Source organism: Lolium rigidum, chromosome 2, assembly GCF_022539505.1.
Source record: "Lolium rigidum isolate FL_2022 chromosome 2, APGP_CSIRO_Lrig_0.1, whole genome shotgun sequence".
NCBI classification, from domain to species: domain Eukaryota; kingdom Viridiplantae; phylum Streptophyta; class Magnoliopsida; order Poales; family Poaceae; genus Lolium; species Lolium rigidum.
This window is the reverse complement of record NC_061509.1, coordinates 22,859,937-22,870,398: the sequence shown is the minus strand read 5'-3', so window position 1 is coordinate 22,870,398 and position 10,462 is coordinate 22,859,937.

Here is a 10,462-nt window from a genome sequence, read left to right as displayed (position 1 = left end):
TTCTGCGCAGCGATCCCAAATATAACATCAACTTTAGCATAGAAACTTTACTTGGCACAAAAATATGAGAAGGAGAGGTTGCTACAGTAGTAAACAACTTCCAAGACTCAACAAAACAAAAATTTCTGTAGTAAAATAAACACATGGGTTATCTTCCAAGAAGTTCTTTCTTTATAGCCATTAAGATGGGCTCAGTAATAAGAGTTGATGCAAAAGAGAGCATCAAGAAGCAAATTCAAAACACATTTAAGCCTAACCCACTTCCTATGAAAAGGAATCTTGTACACAAATAGATTCATGAAGAACAAAGTGGCAAGCATAGAAAAGCAACACAAGTGCAATTTAAAGATTCTCAACATAAAGAGGGGAAACTTAATATTATTAAGATGCATATAACCATGTTTCCCTCTCTCATAATAACTTTCAGTAGCATCATGAACAAACTCAACAATATAACTATCACATACAACATTCTTGTCATGAGCTACATGCATAAAATTATTACTCTCCACATAAGCATAATCAATTTTATTAGTTGTAGTGGGAGCAAATTCAATAAAATAGCTATCATTATTATTCTCATCACCATAATCATCATACATAGGAGGCATATTGTAATCATAATTAATTTTCTCCTCAATAGTAGGTGGGCTGAAAATATCATATTCATCATTGCAAGCATCATATATAGGAGGTAAAGTATCATCAAAGTAAATTTTCTCCTCCATGCTTGGGGGACTAAAAATATCACAACCAGCTTCCCCAAGATTAAATTCTTCCATAGCTTTAGCAATAATGGTGTTCAAAGAGTTCATGCTAATAACCTTGCTACAACTATTTTGCAAACAAAGTTTCATGGGTTTTTTAATTTTCTCTTCAAACACATCATGTCCTAATTCAAGATAAATTTCATAAAGATCTCTAATTTTTTTGTTGTTTTCCTAATTCAAGAGCTTGATGGCGTGTAACTCACACGTTCGTTGGGAACCCCGAGAGGAAGGTATGATGCGCACAGCAGCAAGTTTTCCCTCAGAAAGAAACCAAGGTTTATCGAACCAGGAGGAGCCAAGAAGCACGTTGAAGGTTGATGGTGGCGAAATGTGATGCGGCGCAACACCGGGGATTCGGCGCCAACGTGGAACCTGCACAACACAACCAAAGTACTTTGCCCCAACGAAACAGCGAGGTTGTCAATCTCACCGGCTTGCTGTAACAAAGGATTAACCGTATTGTGTGGAAGATGATTGTTTGCGAAGTAAACAGTAAAACAAATATTGCAGTAGATTGTATGCGATGTAAAGAATAGGACCGGGGTCCACAGTTCACTAGAGGTGTCTCTCCCATAAGATTAAAGCATGTTGGGTGAACAAATTACAGTCGGGCAATTGACAAATAGAAAAGGGCATAACAATGCATATACATGATATGATAAATATAGTGAGATTTAATTGGGCATTACGACAAAGTACATAGACCGCCATCCAGCATGCATCTATGCCTAAAAGTCCACCTTCAGGTTATCATCCGAACCCCTTCCGAGTATTAAGTTGCAAGCAACAGGACAATTGCATTAAGTATGGTGCGTAATGTAATCAACAAATACATCCTTAGACATAGCATCAATGTTTTATCCCTAGTGGCAACAGCACATCCACAACCTTAGAACTTTCTCGTCACTCGTCCCGCATTTAATGGAGGCATGAACCCACTATCGAGCATAAATACTCCCTCTTGGAGTTAAGAGCAAAAACTTGGCCGGAGCCTCTACTAATAACGGAGAGCATGCAAGATCATAAACAACACATAAGTAATAGATTGATAATCACCATAACATAGTATTCTCTATCCATCGGATCCCGACAAACACAACATATAGTATTACAGTATAGATGATCTTGATCATGTTAGGCAGCTCACAAGATCCGACAATGAAGCACATAAGGAGAAGACGACCATCTAGCTACTGCTATGGACCCATAGTCCAGGGGTGAACTACTCACTCATCACTCCGGAGGCGATCATGTCGATGAAGAGTCCTCCGGGAGATGATTCCCCTCTCCGGCAGGGTGCCGGAGGCGATCTCCTGAATCCCCCGAGATGGGATTCGCGGCGGCGGCGTCTCAGTAAGGTTTTCCGTATCGTGGCTCTCGGTACAGAGGGTTTCGCGACGATGAGAGCCATGAAAAGCAAGATCCCGAAAAAGAAAACAGAAACCAATTAGTTTATGTTTGTTCAAAATTACAAAAGAGAACATAACAATTTTTTTATTTTTGCAAGCCAATTGCTCTTTTAATCGAATGATTACCCAACAGGTAAAAAGAGCTTTTGTTTCCTCTCAAAGAGATAGAGGTAGGCAAAAAAGAGATTTTCGTCGTTTGTGGATCACTCGGATAAACGGTGACTCCGCCGGTTAATGGTTAATAGAAAACATCTTTTCCTACTTCCTCCCTAGGGTCTGCTAGCTAGAAGTGGCAGTGACTACTTGAGGTGAGCTATTTTACAGATGAGCATTTGCATTTAGGATTTTACTTTTAGGACATAGTTATCACTACCTTGCTTGTAGTCAAATGACTACCTCTAGTTCTTATCTAGAGATATGACAACTGTGGTTTTTAGATGGGTCAAGGTGATAGTGGAAAGGAAAGTGTTTTTGGGTTGTACCAAGTCTGAAACCGAATGGATTTATTTTTTGTCCCATATTTTTCCATTCTATATTTTTTTACTGGGAATCGGAATCTTAGATGAATCTAAAGGTTATTTAGATTTATTTATTTCTTTACGGGCAATATCGTATTCGTCTTCAAGAAAAACAGAAATTACGTTTTCATTATGGTCGGACAGAACGACAATTACTTAGATATGTACATATAGCTGGAAAAACAAAATGGTCAACGTGCCAGGTTTTATTACAATTCTTGAAATGTGTTTGGATAATATCCTTTTTCGATTGGGTATGGCCTCGGGAAGGATGAATCGCTCCCGAAAAGGAGTCTATTGATTCTCTTCCAATTGGTTGGATCGTAGGGGGCGATGATTTACTTCACGGGCGAGGTATTTTCTTTTTTAAAAAGAAAAATAGATTTCATTGAAGTAATAAAACTATTCCAATTTGAATAATTGTTGAGAAAGAATGAGTTATATCCCTTTCTCGTCCCACCGAGAAAGATAATTAATGAATCCTAAAGCAAAGGGGCGAGAAACTCAAGGCATCGGAAGGGGAGCGTTCCTCCTTAGAGGGAAGCAACCGCGAAAGCGGGGGTCGACGAAGCGGAAGCGAGAATGTCGGTCATACCCAGAACTCTGATTAAGAAAAAGATGGAACTTTGTAGCTGAATATAGACGCCTCCCCCCCCCCCCACACACACACAGACAAAAGTAAGTAAACAGGAATTAATTCTATCTCCCACATGATAAAAAGAAGTAAAAGATCTCGCGATGAAAATAATCCTATTGCCTAGTCTCTTTCATCATATCGGTCTTATGGTTGAACTGGCTGGAGCATTCAATTTCACATGGCATCAGATCTACAAGGTCTAGGTTCAAATTCTAGCCAACGCAGTATTTAAAATAAATATTTGCGGCCTCTCTAAAAAAAATCCAACGATACATGTCAAAGACCTGGGCGAGATCTTAAAAAAAGCTCACCGGCCTAGACGAGAGGGGAGGTGTTAAATATAATTGCCTAGTCTCTTTCATCAGATCAGATTTATGCAATTCCACAATAGATTTGAAGAAACTTTTTTTTAACTCTAAAACTAGTATGGTTGTACTCGGGGTTTATACGTAATTGTATTTGGATTTTCACTAAGTTGTACTCATACTTCATTATACTCTAAGGGTTTCACTAGGAGGTTACTTGTACTTCGGTTTTTTTGGTTTTTCATTGAGTTATACTCGTTATTCGGTGTACTTGAATTTGTATGTAACTGTATTTATGTTTTGTATGTAACTGTACTTGGTTTTCACTGAGTTGTACTCCTACTTCGGTGCAATTGTATTTTTTTATATCACCGAGTTATACTCGTACTTCGTAATACTCGGATGTATTTGTAACTACACTCGGCTATTGTACACAATTGTACTGCAGGGTACTTTGGATTTTAGTATACTCGGATTTATTAAGGACGTATTAGTGCTCGGAGTAGATAGGCAGATGTGCAATGATCGTAGTACTTCTTTTTAGTAGTCTTAGAACTGCCTACTAAGGAAGACCATGTGGTAAAGCTGACGATTATTAGCGATAGCGCCGATCGATTGCATATACTAGATTTAAATGTGCGCCTTGGCGTACGATCCTGTGAAATTAGGGCCAAATTACAGGTAGTATAATAATGATAAAAATTACGTAGCTAAATGATAATATATTTTTAACTTTTACAAAACAAAATCAATCAAGGTGAAATTGAGATAACAAAATCACGAAGTAGCAAACTCTTATATACTACCACAAAAATAGAGGAATGTATTAAACATTTATATGAACTGATGGTGTAATAGTGAGAAGTAAGTCTTATCAATCCACACACCACCCAAACTTTCACATAGTCAATCACTGGGTAAAATATTATGTGTATTAGTAGTATCACGACATGTCTTTACAATACAAACCATATGAAAATATAATGTACCTCTAATCCTTTTTATCTAAACAATAATTTAATAGCACTCTCAAGAGGCAGCCGTCTAACATAATTACTTTTAAAGTCATCATGAGAGAGGGCCCAACAGTGTAAAGTATGAGATAAGTTGTTCCGTGAGAGCTACTCAAAATGTTCACAACACAACAAAAATATCATAACAATAGATCAAAAGTGGACCTGATTTTAGAACCGAGAAGCCATTGAAAACAGTTTCATGTCTACACACATCAGACATGATTCAAATTCAAACACTTCATGTCTAGGATTTGGGAGCTGCAGGGGAGGGACGACTTAGGGGAGAAATCACAGAGGACGGAGGGAGGAAGAATGGCGAGGAAGAGGAAGCACGAAAAAGGAGGGGCCTACCCGCGCCACCGCTGGGGTGTGCCTGTGGCTGGGCCTCTTCTCGCGCCATTCCTGCTCGCGCGGAGCAGCACGAGCGAAAGGTCTGCAGCCCGACCTCGTTTGCCGAAGAAGACGGGGACAACGCCGAGCTCTGGGCTAGGGACACCGACGATTGGGAGAGGAGGATGTGCGCGGCAACGGCGGCCTCCGCCTCAAGAGCTCGCTGGCGACCGAGCTCCGGGCGAGGCGCCCTCCCCGCTCGCCTCCTTGTCGTGTACGACGGCGGCGGCCTCCGCCTCAAGCGCTCGTTGGCGACCAGAGCTCCGAGGCGAGAGAATCGCGAGAGGAGTGAGGGGATTGTGAGAGCGCACTTCGATTGGGCAAGGCGGCTAGGGTTTCCGTCAGTCGATCTCGTTTTTATATGGCAGGTGCGAAAGACTGAAAATACCCCTACGGGTGGAGATCCATTGCCCAACTCCAGTGCGCACCGACAGAGATTCCAGCCGCAGTGGCTAACATGCGGGGCCAGCAAAGGTGGGGCCCATATGTAGCCGGAGGCGGGTAACAATCGGCCATTGCATGGGGTTAGCTAGTGAGAGGAGAGCGAGGCGCCCTCCCCGCTCGCCTCCTTGTCGTGCACGACAGCGGCGGCCTCCGCCTCAAGCGCTCGTTGGCAACCGAGCTCCGAGGCAAGAGAATCGCGAGAGGAGTGAGGGGATTGTGAGAGCGCACATCGATTGGGCAAGGCGGCTAGGGTTTCCGTCAGTCGATCTCGTTTTTATTTGGCAGGTGCGAAAGACTGAAAATACCCCTACGGGTGGAGATCCACTGCCCAACTCCAGTGCGCACCGACAGAGATTCCAGCCGCAATGGCTAACATGTGGGGAAGGCAAAGGTGGGGCCCATATGTAGCCGGAGGCGGGTAACAATCGGCCATTGCATGGGGTTAGCTAGTGAGAGGAGAGCGAGGCGCCCTCCCCGCTCGCCTCCTTGTCGTGCACGACAGCGGTGGCCTTCGCCTCAAGCGCTCGTTGGCGACCGAGCTCCGAGGCGAGAGAATCGCAGAGGAGTGAGGGGATTGTGAGAGCGCACATCGATTGGCCAAGGCGGCTAGGGTTTCCATCAGTCGATCTCATTTTTATATGGCAGGTGCGAAAGACTGAAAATACCCCTACGGGTGGAGATCCACTGCCCAACTCTAGTGCGCACCGACAGAGATTCCAGCCGCAGTGGCTAACATGCGGGGCCGGCAAAGGTGGGGCCCATATCTAGCCGGAGGCGGGCAACAATCGGCCATTGCATGGGGTTAGCTAGTGAGAGGAGAGCGAGGCGCCCTCCCCGCTCGCCTCCTTGTCGTGCACGACATCGGCGGCCTCCGCCTCAAGCGCTCATTGGCGACCGAGCTCCGAGGCGAGAGAATCGCAGAGGAGTGAGGGGATTGTGAGAGCGCACATCGATTGGGCAAGGCGGCTAGGGTTTCCGTCAGTCGATCTCGTTTTTATATGGTAGGTGCGAAAGGTCGAAAATACCCCTACGGGTGGAGATCCACTGCCCAACTCCAGTGCGCACCGACAGAGATTTCAGCCGCAGTGGCTAGCATGTGGGGCCGGCAAAGGTGGGACCCATATGTAGCCGGAGGCGGGTAACAATCGGTCATTGCATGGGGTTAGCTAGTGAGAGGAGTGCACAAAACGAACGGCCGAGATGCACCGATGAAAAGATCTGACGGTCCACGTGCTCAAATCGTTGTGAGGCCCCCTATAGGAGGCATCTATTATACCTTTAGATACATGTGCTAGAGTTAGCTAGGAGGGATGGATGCATGCGACGGCGCGCCGCGCAGGTTGGCAGGAACTCTCTCCTGCCTATTTTATATTGCTCATAATTTTTTGTGCAAGTTAAGTTGTGCAATTTTTAACTAAAAATATAGATAATAATACAAAGATATACTATGACAAATGCATATAATATGAAAATACATTTCATGACAATTCTAAAAATATGATTCTTTTGTTATTAATATGGATGATAAAACTTTACGAAGCTTAACTTTGACCAAACCTTATATGCAACATTTTTTAGGCAGAAGGGAGTACGTGGCCTCTAGCATGTGTCATCCAGCCGCTGGTCCAACTTCTCTTTAAGAAATTCCTTCTCTAGCGAATTCAGGCCGTAGGCATACATTATCTGTATTCATAAACATAATAATATAAAGTTGGTACACATACAAGTAACAAAACACAAGGAAAATACAAACGGTTGTGCTGCTGCAAACGACCATCGCCACAACTACCAAGCACACACATCCTTCTCTGTCGCCGGAGAAGAAGAGCACCAACAGTTGGTACATTCATTGACGTTGAACAAACCCCTAGCCATAATGTGTTAATGAGCCGCGATAGCCACCAGTCCCGTAAGACTGGATCTAGCCCGATAAGGAACATCGACCGAAGGAGCCCCCGAGCCTCTTCGGCACCGGATCCATGGCCAGCGCCACCCCGCCCTTCAGGCGGCCGGATCCTCACCATTATTCTCAGACACGCAATAGTCAAGACCGCCGCACTGCAAGAACAACCCGTCTCTGCTGCCACGCCACGATACAACGTTAGATCGAAGTCATTCCAATAGCTTGGACTCCACAAGGCTCTCGTCGGGATCAGCAACACCTCCGCCAAGTAGGGGCATGGACTGAAAAACCATTATTCCTAAAACACCATCAACATCTGCCCCACCGCTGAAGGAGGAATCTCAAAAACCAGCAATCGTGCTTCAGCCGGAAGCAGGGGTTGAACTCTCTCACGCCATGAAGGATTTCCATGAGCAAGCCCTCGCTCATCCTACATCGCCGCAAAAAACTGTTGGCGTGTGTTGCAGTATCAGAGAAGTAGTCGTAGTACAACATCATATGACCCTCCAACCTCTGTCGGAGCTTCGACTTACTTCTTCCCGGCCTTGAACCTCCATGGTGCGACCTCTTCTTCTTATCCTCGGCGTCATCAAACATTTTTTGAAGGCAAGTGATGATCACGAACTGCTCCCGAACGTCGTCAACGTAGGCTGCATCGTCGTCCATGATTTGTTGGATCATTTCCTTATCGCTATCCATGTCTAGAGGCAAAAAAAAAAAGGATTAGAAATCATCGGTAGCAATGGAGGCAACAAACAGCGACCGGTGTCGCCTACCAGACAAACGATCGAACACCTTTTGTGCGCAGTGGAGGGGGGCACTACAGGAAAAACAGGCGTTGCCGTGCAGCACATCATTGCCGTGAGGTGCTGCACGGCAAAGAAATCTTTGCCGTGCGCCGCGAGTTGTACCCACGGCAAAGAAAAAACGCACGGCAAAGTCTTAGCGCGGCGCACGGCAAAGATTCGGTTCACGGCAAAGTCAGCAGCGCCGCACGGCAAAGTATCATCGCACGGCAAAGTCCCTCGAAAGCCCACGGCAAAGAAGCAAGCACGGCAAAGAGCATAAGAGCCTCACGGCAAAGAAAACCTGGTCGGCAAAGGGGCTGGGACGTTGCCGTGGGCCTCCCTTTGCCGTGAGGCCGGGCAAAAGTGCACGGCAAAGCCTCCTTTGCCGTGCGATTTCTTCTTTGCCGTGCGCCGTCATTCATTTTATTTGTTTTCTATTTTATTTCATCTAATACTTATATTTTTTTATTAGTTTTACTTTTTGATGACTATTTATTAGTGTTACTTATGACAATGTGCAATACAAAATTAGTCTCCATGCTCATCCCCCACAAATATCAGGGTTCCGGTGCTCCGGGACCGTCCCCCTCCTTCCCCCAAAACGGCGGGACGGCGGGTCTACCCCGTTGATTTCTCGCGCGAGGGTGCACAATGTACTTTTTCATTCTCTTAGGTTTGTTAGGGTAGGTTTTAGGTCCAGTTGCAAGTTTTGGTTGCATTTCGGTGCTCCGGGGTCATTCCCCCTAAAACGGTGTCGTGGGCCCCGATGGTCTACTCCCTAGATTTCTCGCGCGAGGTTCACAATATACCTTTTCATAGGTTTAGGTTTGTTTAGTCCATGGACATATGGAAAACCATGTGTGGCACCCTTGGCACAGTCAGCCCCCGATATACCCGCGGCGGGACACTTCAGCGTACACGTCCGGGAATCATTAGTGTTATCGCCCGAAGGTGGTATGTCGACGGGATCCATGCCATGCACCATTTGGTGAATCACACCTTGCATCACACTTTGACACATATCATAGGTCCACATGCAAGGTTTGGTGGGGTTCGGTGCTCGGCGGTCGTTCTCCCCTCCTCCCCCAAAACAGCGGAACGCGTGCCCGCGGGTCTACCCCCTAGATTTCTCCGCGCAGGTTGCACCAATGTAACTTTTCATTCTTTTAGGTTTGTTTAGTCCATATACACATGGAGAACCAAAGATGTGGCACCCTTTGGCACATATACCCGCAGCTAGAGCCATTATCACACGATCGACGGTGCGGTGATCTACTCGGTTAGGTTAGGTGTAGGGTTAGGGCTAGGGTTTAGGGCTAGGGCTAGGGTTTAGGTTAAAGGGTAAGTATTTATGGTTAGGTATAGGTTTAGGTTTAGGGTTAGGGTTAGGGTTTATGATGCATGGTTCACGACTCGCGTCGTGGTTTAGGGATTTCAGGGGGTTTAGGGCTCGAAGCCTCCCGTTTAGGGTTTAGGGTTTAGGAGCTACTTTGCACCATTACACCTTGCACCACACTTTGACACATATCATAGGTCCACATGCAAGGTTTGGTGGGGTTCCGGTGCTCCGGCGGTCGTTCTCCCCTCCTCCTCCCCAAAACAGCGGAACGCGTGCCCCGGCGGGTCTACCCCCCTAGATTTCTCCGCGCGAGGGTGCACCAATGTAACTTTTCATTCTTTTAGGTTTGTTTAGTACATATACACATGGAGAACCAAGATTGGGACCCTTTGGCACATATACCCGCAGCTAGAGCCATTATCACACGATCGACGGTGTGCTCGATCTATCGGTTAGGGTTAGGTGTAGGGTTAGGGCTAGGGTTTAGGGGCTAGGGCTAGGGTTTAGTTTAAAGGGTAAGTATTCATGGTTAGGTATAGGTTTAGGGTTTAGGGTTAGGGTTAGGGTTTATGATGCATGGTTCTGCAGCTCCGCGTCGTGGTTTAGGGATTTAGAGGGGTTTAGGGCTCAAGCCTCCCGAGCTTAGGGTTTAGGGTTTAGGGGAGCTACTTTTGCACCATTACACCTTGCACCACACTTTGACACATATCATAGGTCCACATGCAAGGTTTGGTGGGGTTCCGGTGCTCCGGCGGTCGTTCTCCCCCTCCTCCCCCCCAAAACAGCGGAACGTGTGCCCCGGCGGGTCTACCCCCCTAGATTTCTCCGCGCAGGGTGCACCAATGTAACTTTTCATTCTTTTAGGTTTGTTTAGTACATATACACATGGAGAACCAAGATTGGGACCCTTTGGCACATATACCCGCAGCCTAGAGCCATTATC